The following is a 12,172-nucleotide window of genomic DNA, read 5'->3' as shown; positions in this document are numbered from 1 at the left end:
TCAAAGTGGGAAATTCCAATAGTTGCTCTAATCCTTCAAGTAAACGGAAAAATAAAACCTTTACTTGCCCAAATGGTTGTTGTACTAAAGAAGCTATAATACTGTGCCTTCTTTTCTTTTTCTTTGTTATTATTTATAACTTAAAGGTCCCATGGCATGGCATTTTTCTATTATTTTATAATGTTTCCTGAGGTGTACTTATATTGTCAGTATGACTTTTACATCATAAAATGTCATAATTTAGAAATAAAAGGTATTTGTTCTATACTGCTGTTTGCCCTGTGGCTGAATGCCCTGCTTCAAGAGGCGTGTCTGCTGTGAGACTTCAGTAAAAACGGCCACTGTTGTGATTGGCTGACATCTTTGCATTTTAAATGAGCGGAGGGGGCGTGGTTTAACGAGGTCTACGAGGCACGAGCAGGCACGAGCTGCTGCCAGAGAGACAGATGGACCTGAGTTCACTTCACATCAGTTCTCAGCATGTCTGAACTGTTGTAGTTACAGCATATACTTCAGGTTATTAGTCTATTTCTAGTCGGAGGGACTGTCACTCATGTCAGAAAGTTAGTAAATTATGGATCAGCGCTGACTGGAGACGCGAACCGTTTAGAACGATTCAGTCCGATTTGGTGAACTAATTAGGTTCACTAAAAAGAACCGGTTCAAAAGAAAGATCGTTCGCGAACCGGACATCACTAATGTACCAGAGACTGAGCTCAGCGATTGCTAACAAAGTTATTTATAGTAACTACTGAGTTATGAGAGCGCTGTCAGTCAGCGCGAGTTTATTGTGTTTGTATCTGAGAGTTCTGAATAAACACGAGTCCCAGTCACACCGAGTCCGTCTTCATCATTATTCTACCAACTTTGTAACACATGCAAAGTACCATTACAGCTGTCGAGATGAACGAGTTAAAAGTAAGTGTTGATAATACCATTATTTTTAAAATAATGTGTTGAGTGTTGAGTACACAGCGCAAACAAAGACACAACAGCAGTAATCGAATGTAATCCAGTTTATTGTGGGGCTAGGCTGGCTAGCCCGGATATGCTCACGCTTACCCCCCTTCTGCTTAATCTCACGCCGCGTTTGGTGCCTCCGCTGCGGGCCAGATGCAGTACTGGGGGTCGGGGATGTTGAAGGCCACCGGCCAGTGCAGCCCGAGCTTCGGCGTGTGTGAGGTTTATCTCTAAAGATGTTACTCTGCTAATGTTGAGCAGAAACGACTGTATGCACATTTTAGAACCGATAGACGCGACGAGGACGTACAAAAACACTGACTCACAAGATAGAAAACACGAAAACACCGTTCTGTCGGGAGAGAGAGAAGCCGCATTGTGTGCACGAATAATAAATAATTAGCTACACATCAGAAATCACTGATCACAGATCAGAAGGAACTGAAGAAAGACTTCTGTTTTCATTTGTACATCCAAACACTGAGAAACTGCCAGCATTCACTCGTTCACAACCCATGATCTCGCGAGCGTTTGCATGGGCGTGCCAGATTCTCTGGGCGGAGGAAAGGGAGGTAACCGTTCCTGCTTGGACGTCAAACCAGGAGACTTCAGGATTGGCTCGTCTGGCCTGTCATTTTCTCAAAGGCAGAGAAAGACAGCCAGAACTCAGGTTTACACCGATCAACATTTCTATCCACTTGGGGACAATATTCAGGCTAGGGGAACTCATATTAATGTTGAAAAACTTCATAAAATGAAAATTTCATGCCATGGGACCTTTAAAGGGATAGTTCACCCAAAAATGAAAATTATACCATAATTTACTAACCCAGCCAGGTGCATGACATTCTTCTCTCAGACGAATACAATCTGAGTTATATTAAAATATGTCCTGGCTCTTCCAAGTATTATAATGGCAGTGAATGGCCAAAAAAGACCAAAAAAGTGCACACCTCCATTATAAAAGTAGGCTAATCCACACGGCTCTACGGGGTTAATAAAGGCCTTCTGAAGCGAATCGATTGGTTTTTGTCAAAAAAATTATCCATATTTAACACGTTATAAAGTAAAAAAACTAGCTTCCAGCGGACTGCCTTCCGTATTCAACTTATGAAGAAAGTGTAGCGTGTTGATTTTTTTCCGTGGTATTCAGCTACAATCAAATACCCCCCAAGAGCTTTGACACAATTCGAACACTGTGCATAAGGTTTAAACCAACAGTAGCTGTATGCCTAGCAGTGCTTCCTATAAATCTTGGTCAATACAGTCTGCTGTCAAGCAACCAAACAGGCAGAACAAGCTTATACTCGGAAACAAATGAAGTAAATAAATACACAAGAATGCACATTATCTTACCATTTTCTTAACTGGGCAAAAAAACCTGAGGCATTTCTAAAAAGTATATATTTTTTAAGTTCCACAGAAGAAACAGTCATACATGTTTGGAATGACATGAGGGTAAGTAATGATGACAGAACTTTTATTTTTTGCATGAACATTCCTATTACGAACCGAAGATAGGATGGTTTCATTTTCAGTTTCTTTTAATAAAGTAGTATTGATTCTTAGTGGATTCTTCTTTGATCTTCTTTCTTCTGTGATTCTTCGTTATGTAAACCCTGTAAACTCAATAGATTAAACTTATTACAACTAAAAAAGATACAAATAGTTTTGGCATTTTTTTGAAATTCACGTTCACTGAATCAGATTCCATAATAGTTGTGCTTCATGTGAGTGCTACAACTTGAGTGAAGTAAAAAAAAAAACACAATACCACTTCAATTTGGGCCTGTTCCTCACATAAAGCCATAACATGTCCATGAAAATGAAACTAACTAAACAGAACAGTGACACATGAACGGAGACCAAACTTTTTCTCCCCCAGTTGGCACATCTAAATTTGATTAACTTTTAGGACAAAGGCATATACTAATCCAATTTTGATTTCTTATATATATATTTCACAACAAGCAATATTATATTATACCAAGTCCAGTAGTTATTTTAAATGACTGCATATCATATATAATATATAAAATAAAAAATATATGATGCCCCTCTGATGAAAATAACATCACAACTTTTATTTCCATCCAGAAATTGTATTGACAATGCAACAGTCAAGCACTCTGTAAAGTCTACTCCAACACATCCCAAAAACTTTCAATGAATTTAAGGTCTATACTCAGAGGTGCCAATTCATGTGTGAAAATGATTCTGATGCATCTTGACATTGTCATCCTGGAATGTGGCCATGATGTGTCTTGGTTTAAGAAATGAAAAGCTACACACCTAGTCAATTAGGGTTAGAAGAACTGTTGCCAAACATATAACATAGAAACATAATAATCACTGCAATAATGATCCAATCATAGACACGCTTGCCTAGCATTTAAATCCAAACAGCGACTTGTCTTTTGGCCAGGCGGTGTATTTAATCGAATTGAGAATCACATTGAGAATCTAATAGAAATTAAATTCTTCTCAATTGGAATAAAATTGAATTGACATCTGTACCGATACCCAGCCCTACTGCATCTGTCTCATTTTTGTGGGTTTTTGTTCACAGAGGCAGATGTATGAATATTCTGGTTACCACCACTCAACTGGTTCCTGCTTTAGCTAAAGTGCTTCTCTATGGCCTTGGTGACGTCTTTCCCATTGAGAATATCTACAGCGGCATTTTTGGTTTAACAAAAATTTAAATTCATACCCTCATGTCATTCCCAAGCCAGATGGTCCAGACTTGCAGAACACAAAAGGAGAATGTTGAAGAATAAAGAATGTTCACACTGCTGTTTCCTATATAGTGACCAGGGGCTGTCAAGCTACAAAAAATACCACTGAGGTACAGTACCTTTCAAATGTTTGGCGTCAGTAAGATATTTTTGAAAATTCTATTATGTTCACCAAGGAAGCATTTATTTGATTTGATGTAAAAACGAATATTCTGAAACATAATTACAATTTAAAATAACTGTTTTCTATTTGAAAACATGTAGAAAATGTCATTTATTTTTGTGATGGCAAAGCTTAATTTTCAGCATCATTACATCATGTCTTCAGTGTCACATAACCCTTCAGAAATCATATGTCTATGCTGATTTGCTGCTCAAGAAACATTTCTTACTATCGTGGTTAAAAACATTTGTGCTGCTTCCTATTTTTGTGAAAACCGTGATACTTTTTTTCAGGATTATTTGATGAATAGAAAGTTCAAAAGAACAGCATTTATCTGAAATAGAAATCGTTTGTAACACATGAATATGAATGTCTTTACTGTCGCTTTAGATCAGTTTAAAGTATAATAATTTTTTTTTTTATTCTTACTGACTTACTTTTGAATGTTCTACGGGGGAACGCCTCCAGCGTGACAGGTGTCTGAACTACTATCGAATCATGGCAATCCTATTGACCGGCGACAGCCTATGATGTTATCAAGGTGCGACCAGGAAGTATATAAGGGCGAACATGCAAACATGTCACCACTTTTTCATCTTCAGGGACTGTTCTGTCTGAATGCTGAAGGTAATCCAAATTCATTATTTTATACACATGTGTGTTTTTCTGCCTGGGATCAAGAGCATGCACAGTCAGCTCTTATGGAGTTGTTTGTTTGTCTGTATAATGTGAGCGTTTGTCAATCCGAGATCGCTCCGCTCTTGTCTGGTTCTCTTCCTGAGGGAAGAGGGTTTGGCATCCGAGACTGAAGATGCGGTCCTGCTCATGCCGAGGCTGAGCGCGGACGCACGTCACAGGTTTCTCGGATAGAGCTCGCTGATCGTCACGGGAAGGCGTTCTTCCCTCTGATGATCTGGCGGCTGACGAGATTTATCTGCAAGTGCTCTTGGGATGGCGGTGTGAAGGGAGATTAATCTTCTCAGCCATCCCGACTGTGTATGCTGAACCGTTGAATGTTCTGAAACGCACTGCAGGCGGGCTACGGCTGCCACGTTGGCGCGTTAGAGGAGAGATCTCTCGTTTAAACAATCGATTTCTCCCCAGCCATAAATCATCGGCTCAGTTGGGGTTTCATTCCTTCCTGATTTTCCTATTTAGATCGAGGGGGCATGGAATAACCCATGTTTGGCTCATGTTCACTGACATCAGCGGTATGACATCAGCGGTATGTCGCTGATGTTGGGAGGATGAGAAAATATGGGTATGTGTCGTCGCCGCCGATTAACGGGATGTTTGCAATCTCGCATCTGGGTGGGAGAGGACACTGAGAGCTCCAACCCTGCCACCTAAATTGTCATATGATGTGTCGCTTTAATGGTGTCAGCTGACATAGCGCGAGTTCCCTTTCGAAAAGGAACGTCTCTGTTACGTATGTAGCCTTAGTTCCATGAGAACAGGGAACGAGACGCTGCGTCTCGTTCCCTGTTCTCATGTATAAGAAGTCCTTCTTATCTGTGACACGACACAATCTCACTGCGTCTCGTTCCCTGTTCTCATGTATAAGAAGTCCTTCTTATCTGTGACACGACACAATCTCACTGCGTCTCATTCCCTGTTCTCATGTATAAGGAGTCCTTCTTATCTGTGACACGACACAATCTCACTGCGTCTCATTCCCTGTTCTCATGTATAAGGAGTCCTTCTTATCTGTGACACGACACAATCTCACAAGCCCTCCACTCCCTCAATGGTTGAACCATTGGTCTATCCTCCCCTTAGGTTGAACCTTTCACTGGGACAAAACACCACTATATGCGCGGAAAGGAGGAAAACTCTGTCTTCCATTCTCACTGCATCTTTCTCTTGGAAAAAGGATGTAGCTTTATCATCTTCAATGTAACTGGATTCACAAAAGGAACAACCATTTAGCATTCTTTTTAATGGGCTGAAAAGTAAGTTGGAATCATTTCGACTTGCGCTCATTCCAATGGTCAGGATATTGGTACTTATGAGATGGCAGATTACATGCTTTTAGATGCCGCCAAAAAATTATGCATTTATTTCAGTTCTTAAAACGGATCACAGATGTGGCCTGTTTGATATCTGTTTTCAGATGGTAGCTACAGGGTTTACCATAGATCACGTTTCATTTTTACTGAATCTAGATATGACCCTGGAACACAAAACCGGTCATAAGGGTACATTTTTTTTAATTAAGATTTATACCAAATCTGAAGCTGAAGCTGAATAAATAAGCTTTCCATTGATGGTATGGTTTGTTAGGATATAGGACAATGAAAGGTTGGATTCTGAAATCCACTGCCACTTCAATAAACCTATATATACTGTATATCCGAATTAAATGCATAATCAAAGCCTTAATCAATATTTATCCTCCTATATTATTATAACTATTTTTAATGATTCTTTTCAGTTATGATATTGCTTAATCAATAGTTTCTTCTTTAATGTTTTCTAAAGTTTGTATTTGGTCTCTGAGTGGTGACTAAGGGCAGGGCCGTGCAGAGAGTTCTTCAGGGGCAGGGGCTCAAATGTAAAAAAGGGGCAATATGTATATATATATATATATATATATATATATATATATATATATATATATATATATATATATATATATATATATATATATATATATATATATATATATATATATATATATATATATATATATATATATATATATATATATATATCCTTATGCTCATCAAGCCTGCATTTATTTAATCAAAAATACAGAAAAAAACAGTAGCCTAATATTGTGAAATTTTATTACATTATGTTCTTTTTAACTTTTTATTAATCAAAGAATCTTGAAAATAGTATCACAGTTTCAATCATTGACATTAAATCCTCATATTAGAATGATTTCTGAATGATCATGTGACACTGAAGAGTGGAGTAATGATGCTGAAAATACAGCTGTGATCACAGGAATAAATTATATTTTAAATTATTTTAAAATAGAAAAACATTATTTTAATAATATTTCACAATATTGCTGTTTTTTATCAAATAAATGCAGGCTTAATGAACATAGAGAGACTTTCATAATGCTGCATAATATTCAAAAATGGTAATATAATAAAGTCCTTTCACGTATCTTCACATAATAGGCCTGTATGCCGGTGGCACTTGGTTTTTGTTAACTTTGATAGTTTCATGAAATGGTAAACGGTGTATCAATATACATAAATACAAGTGAATTTAACACTTACCATTAATGCGATGTTTGCTGCTGCTGCTGCTGTGGTTTTGTGCAGGGATTTGTTTGTTGTCTGTTAAAATCCATTTTGTCAGTGATGCAATTTATAAAATGAGACAAACCGCAGGAAATCGTTCCACAAACGTTAGTTCTTCTGTCCATGTAATTTTCAACCGATTTATGAATAAGAACAGAAAATTACCGCTTCACATCGCCCAATGGACTTTGAACTTGCTTTGCCAGATCACGATTGGTTGGTGTATATACATGACAAACGGGCATTGGTGAATTGTGTAATACTTTAAAATATATAATATATAGATTTGTAATTAAATCAACACATTAGCTCTGATTATGGATGAAAAAAAATATTGGTTTACTTTTTCCCCGTAAGGCCACACACTCTCTGGACCATATTTGGCTCGAGAGCCGCTTCCGAACAGAGGAAAATCAGCTGTCAATCAAAACGCACGCGATCCATAGCAACGCGTTATGGCAACGCCTCAACAGAAATTGTCCGACTTTTGAGCCGTTCGTTACTATTGTATACATTGTCATGTTATAATAATCACATTTATTTAGTTTTGTTGACCACGATATTATCATTGATATTTGTCTGAGAGGGGCACTTTTGATTCATTTTGAAAAAGGGCAGGGGCTCGAGCACCCAAAGCCCCCCCCTCTGCACGTGCCTGACTAAGGGTCTGGCCTAGGGATGTCTGATGTGTCGCTAAACACTTGATTTCAGTTATGTGTTTGGATTTTGGAGGCATCCCACACCCCTTACCTGACAGGAGTGCAGTAACAATGCTTGCTCACTTAGCCCGGCTTCCAGAGATTAAATATGGATCGGTCTTTCATTTTACACCCACAAGGGGGAAAACCAAAATATACATACACAAGGAACCAGGACATGAAGCAAGGCAGGGAGCAGGGAGCAGAAAACAATGATCCAGCACAGGACTGCAAACACAAGGTGATTAAATAGGGAACAAAACAAGGCAGGTAATGAGGGAAGGCAGGTGGGACAAATTAACCAATAATCAGATAACAAGAGGGGTGGGGTCAAGACAATAGACAGAGCACATGACACAAGGAACACATGACAAGCCATGTGCTCACACCAAACATGACAAACACAAGCACATGACCAGAAATGACAAATACAAGACATGTGCTACACAAGACAAGACAGACATGTGACATTACCCCTTCCTTGCGGAGCGGCTACCAGACGCTCCACCAGAAAACACAAAACACATCAGGAGGAAGATGGGGAACAGACAAAGCAGGTGGGCAAGTCCAAAAAGCCCTTGAAGGGACCAGGAAGGGAGTGAGACATCAGGGCTGGTCCGGCCAATCAAACCCCTAGCAGATGACCAGGGCGGGACGGGATGGGAGGGACTGACCAGGGCGGGGCGGGACGGGAGGGACAGACCAGGCGCCCCCCTCAAGTTCAGGGGCATTCAGTTCACCTCAGTGCAGGACAAAGATGCTCCTGTCTTACGGGCAGAAATCGCAGTCCTACTGGCGAAGGACGCAATAGAGCTGGTCCCTCCAGCCAAAATGAAGACAGGATTTTACAGCCCCTACTTCATTTTCCATTTCCATTTCCATTTCCATTTATGCATTTAGCAGACGCCCAAGAAAGGTGATGGGTTACGACCAATCTTGGATCTGCGCCCATGAATCGGCCCTTCACAATCTCCCGGTCAAGATGTTGACACAGAAATGCATCTTCGAATGCATTCAACCCCAAGACTGTTTTGTAGCGATCGACCAGAAGGACGCATACTTCCATGTCTCGATTCTCCCAAACTCTCCCCCAGGCAGAGGATCTCTTTTCTCGGTATGGAGTTGGACTCGAAAAAAAAGTGCAATTTAACTGTATGTGTAATTTCATTAGCATAACCCACACAGAATTACATGGAATTACAAAAATATTTGCTTACCTGTCTATTAAAACAAGTCCAAGTTTGTCCCGAAGCTCTCTCTTGAAAACGCTACACCGACATTGATCCTTGTTTTATGTTATTGTCTCAAAGCCTGCTTGCCTTAGTTGATCTACGCTTATGTTTTTTGGGGGAATTTTCTGTACTCGACAATGAATAATCGTGATCCATGATGACGACACAACAGCGGCGTGCTAAATGCTGTATAACCACCACTTTCACATTTGTCCATGTGTGTTGCCATGGTTTCAACAAGCAGAAACCGAGGATAGTGCAGATATTATGTCACTGACAATGACAAGGGACGAGACATTATTTAAAATTGAAATTTCTCTGTATTTACAAATCCTTGGGAAATTGTAGGTACACAACTGCATGAAATATATCATACTGTGCTAGTGTTTTTTTGGATATTTTATTACAAAAATGAAGCATATTGTGCCTTTAATGTTAATCAAATAATTGTGGTATCATGGAAAAAAGTTTAATATATATTTTTCCTGTAGATATTTGGTTTTGACTTGGTGTGTGCCAATTTTTGGTTGCTAGGTGATTTTGTTTTGGAACCTTCAAAAAACTCAAAACGGACTCTGCTGACTATATCGACTTCAAACAGGTGTAGCTGGGTAATTTTTTCCTACAAATCATACATCATTTTGAAGGTTTTTAATAGAAAAGAAAAATAAAAAAAATAACATTTTGGAAAATATTTTGAATCATTGTGACTCATTTTGCCAGCACGGGTCACATATGTAATATGACAAACATATGTTTGTATTGTTTGTTTTTCTGGTGAAGTGTTAACTTTGACTCATAGGCCAATACTGTTATCTGTTATCTGTCATTTTCTTTAAGTTTGGTATTATGATGTGCGCTGATTTAATCTCTGGATGAATAATTTTCCTCCATAACCCAGCCAATCAGATTCTGTTATTATGAATCTCAAAAATGCTCTCCTGGGGCTTTTTTTTTTCTTCTTCTATGTCCTCTATTTTTAAGGAAAAAAACAATGATCTATTCCCTGTATACTGTCTATTATCTACACCTAATTGAAGATATGTGACTGTATCATGAGATTTTGGGATTTGTTACTAATGCATAGGCAATCAAGGGATATAATGGCTCTTTTAGCCAGAGAATAAGTGCTCGATCTAGCCCTGGAATTACGCTTTTAGATTAGCAGGAGAACATCTGGCATATTCAAACTGAAACTGGCTGAAGAAGCAAATATCTGTACCTAAACTGTTTATGGTTTTGTGTAAGTGAAGTTCATTAAATGCTTATTACAGAAGTAATATACTTTAAAAGAGCCGTGTAATGTTTTTGGATTTAGTTGCATGTTAGTTGCAATTAAATGCAAACGTATTATAGTTAGAATTTATATTAAATGTAGTTATCTGAACTTCACTAGGACTTCGGTACATATATTTATATGTGAATTCATAATTATTGTCTTTTAAATATGTCTTTCATATGTACTTTATTTAAAGCATGACAAAAGATTACTAAAACACTTGTTAAAAGTGTTACAGTAAGTGCTAAGAAGTGTAATCATGAAAGTGTAATCTTTAAGTACACTTGACTTATTTTATATATATCTCTTATATATATATATATAATATCTGCAAATACAGATTTATTAATTTTTTAAAGATTTTATCAATTAACTGCACTTCTTTTTCACAATGTTTCAATGATGGTATAGTTTACACCGATAGCATCTGAAAATGTGAATAGTATTTTGTTGTTGTTGTTTGTTTTTTAACTGTAAATGTAAGTTAACCCTCTATGGTACGCAATATGATTTCAATGAGAAAAAAAATATTTGTGGTGTATTTCCTGCTTAAAATAGGACACTATAACAATAACAATAAAAATTTTCATAACGTTTTTTTATTTTTTTTATTTTTTACGTTTGTTGCCTCAAGGCAACATTGTACCACAACGGACAAATTTAAACATTTGACATTTTCATGTAGAAAAAAGAAATATATTTATTTAAAACATCAATTTCTTTAACCAGACACCTGAACAAACACATTTGTCCAGTTTATAATGTATTACAAATGTCATTTAATAAAAAGTAACATTTCAAATTCAGCTGTTGCTCTCAGGCAACATTGTACCATCGTGGAACACAAGTATTACCAAACCATCACATCAAGTTATCATGTCAAGTTATCATGTCAAGTTATCATATCAAGTTATCGTGTCAAGTTATCATATCAAGTTATCATATCCATCTTCATCCTCATCTCCATCTTCGATCTCTCCCTGCCGGATTGTCACTATGACCTCATCTTCCTCATCACATGACACCTCATCCTCACCCTCAACAGTTGTGTTATATACCTTTTTTAAATGCTATAGAAAATGTACAGATCAACAATATGTGCAGTTATAGTATGTGAATTACTAATCGTATATGTGCATTACAAAATCATGCAAAAATGCAAATAAATGTAGAGAATTCTAGCTCTTTTCCTTACAAATATACTATATTTGTATCCACCCTAGTGTGTCTGGTATGGCCTTATGCGATTCCATTATGGTACAATGTTGCCTTGAGGCAACACACAGTTTTTTGTAATTTACTCTAAAACATTTGATGATATATAATGTAAAGTTCTTGAAAATACTTCTTTACTTACCAGTGAATGTGACTCATATTTTTTGTGGGTGATTAACTGGCCAGAAATTAGTGAAAAATGCACTTTTCATTGGAGAAAATATGGAGCCATGTGACCTGTGCACATGTGCTGAAACAGGACACAAAATGGAGCCCTGTGGGTCATGTGACAAATTTTTTGCACTTTCATTGATTAGTATTTGAGTTCTTCTTCCCAGAGATAGGTTTGACCAATAAATTGCTTTTTTTTTTATTCAAAATAAACTAAAATAGACTATGTTGCCTGGAGGCAACACCGTACCATAGAGGGTTAATTCCATAAAACCTAAAATGTTCAGGAAACCACAGATGCTGTTTTTTTTTGTTTATAATGTAGTGTGCTCTCCAATAGTCATTCAGAATCAGTTCAGTTTACCTGTCTTGCTCCATCAAACGTGTATGATTTGAACATAAAGCATAAAAAGCATTTGAACATAAAGCAAACAAGAAGCTAAAAGCATTTTGCGT

This window comes from Gobio gobio (genome assembly GCF_949357685.1).
Source record: "Gobio gobio genome assembly, chromosome: 11".
Lineage (NCBI taxonomy): Eukaryota > Metazoa > Chordata > Actinopteri > Cypriniformes > Gobionidae > Gobio > Gobio gobio.
Note: the sequence above shows the minus strand (reverse complement) of the source record.